This window comes from Microtus ochrogaster, linkage group LG1 (assembly GCF_000317375.1).
Source record: "Microtus ochrogaster isolate Prairie Vole_2 linkage group LG1, MicOch1.0, whole genome shotgun sequence".
NCBI classification, from domain to species: Eukaryota; Metazoa; Chordata; class Mammalia; order Rodentia; family Cricetidae; genus Microtus; species Microtus ochrogaster.
Window position 1 is genome coordinate 40,715,313 of NC_022027.1, and position 1,929 is coordinate 40,717,241.

Sequence of the window (1,929 nt, forward strand, 5' to 3'; positions counted from 1 at the left end):
CCCCTTCTCTGGCTCAGTCAAAACGCAGATATTGTCCAAAAGGCTCAGAATGGCTCTATTCCAAACACATTCTTGTCCTCAGGTGCTGAAATCTCCCACATCCTAGGATCTCTGATTTGTCTGAAGCTACACTTCATCAGTTGGCTCCCTGGCCTCTCTCTAAAGGGTACTTTGCCGTATGTTGCCAAGCTTCAGTTTCTCTTCATGACTGCTTCAAACATGGGATTTCTACTGAAATGACAATACAACTTTCCCCATGCTCTTTCCTTGCCAGTATTCAGGAACTCAGATATTTCAATGTGGCGGGAGGTCTCAGGTTCTCTCCATGATACATTTAATCTTACAAAACAAAAACAACTAAAACGATTATCACACATTGCCAAGTTCAGCTTCCTCTTGAGATAAAGCTGCTGGGCTTGGTAGTAATTTTTTTCATGTCATCCCAGCAGCTTTAATAAAAAAAAATATGGAATGCTTCACAAATTTCTGTGTCATCCTTGCACAAGAGTCATGCTAATTTGTGCTTGGTAGTTTTATGTCAACTTGTCACAAGATAAAGTTATCTAAAAGAGAGGAATATCAATTGAGAAAATGCCTCCATGAGATCCAGCTTTAGAGCATTCTCTTCACTAGCGATTGATGTAGGAGGCCCCAGACTTGTGGGTACTGCCATCCCCAGGATGGTGGTCCTGTCTTCTACATGAAAACAGGGGGAGCAAGCCATGGGGAGCAAGCCAGTAATCAGCACCCTTCCATGGCATCAGTATCAGCTCCTGCCTCCAGGACCCTTGTATGAGTTCCTGCCCTCACTTCTTTTTATGATTAAAATGTTATATGGAAGAACAGTTCATCAAAATAAACTCTTCCCTCACCAAGTTGGTTCTGTAATGCTTTTTCTTCCTAGAAATAATAACACTAAGTAAGACAGCCTTGTACTGCACCCCACCCCTGCTGGATAATAAACCCCATGATTAACGATACATTTTGGAAAAAAAGATAAATACCATAAACAAATGAAAGGAATCATACCCATAAAAGGCATCAAAGCTTTGTCTTTTAATATCAGAAGGTACACCCATAAAGCTTCAGCAACATGACTGCATAAACATACCTGGACAAAGACAAAAACAACAAACATGTTAATGTGGATGGAGAAAGCCAATTAGGCCTTAACCTTAAACAAAAACTACAGACCTTTAAGAAATGCTGTGAACAGGAGTAGTAACCTTCCCCAGGGAAGAACAAGGCCAATGAAATTGTTATCTAATATCAAATGATTAGAAGTAAAAGCATATATGTAAAGAGCATTATAAAGACTGAGAAGTCTGTGTATATATGTACATGTAAATATACATGTGTATTTCCGTGTCTGTGTATATTGTGATTAATTTTAGGATTAGTCATGAATTTCAAAGAGCAAGGAGGTGTATAGAGGAGGATTTGAAAGGAAAGGAAGGAAGAAAATATATATTGATACTATAATCTCAAACGTGGGAAGAACTATTTTTAAAAAGGCATCATAACTACCACAAAAATTATTGAATCACAAAATTTTCAGATACACATTCTAAAACTTACTATGCTATCTGTGTTACAGAAAACAGAATATCACTTAACCCATTCCCACAGTAGCAACTGTTGATAACATACAGTGGGTTACATGCAAATACACATTCTCTGTCTCTCTGTCTCTCTGTCTCTCTGTCTCTCTGTCTCTCTGTCTCTCTCCACACACACACACACACACATACACACACACACATGCACTGTCTCTTAGAGTCTCTTGGACGTACTGAAAGAGAGAAATAGAAAGAAACACACAGGGAGAGAACGAATCTGAGATTGGGAGAAAGAGAGGGTAAGAGAAAGGAGGGAATTTGTAGAGAAGAAAAGTTTCTTCGGGAGTGGAAAGGAGATATTAGAATAAAT

The 1,929-nt window shown here is 38.8% G+C and overlaps 1 non-coding gene across 1 annotated transcript; it reads right to left on the bottom strand.

Annotated features, from left to right (window-relative positions):
* Positions 1-460: 460 nt before the first annotated feature.
* Positions 461-563, bottom strand: LOC113457536. The gene has a single exon (XR_003378091.1). It is a non-coding gene; the product is annotated as a U6 spliceosomal RNA (small nuclear RNA).
* Between the last annotated feature and the right edge of the window lie 1,366 nt (positions 564-1,929).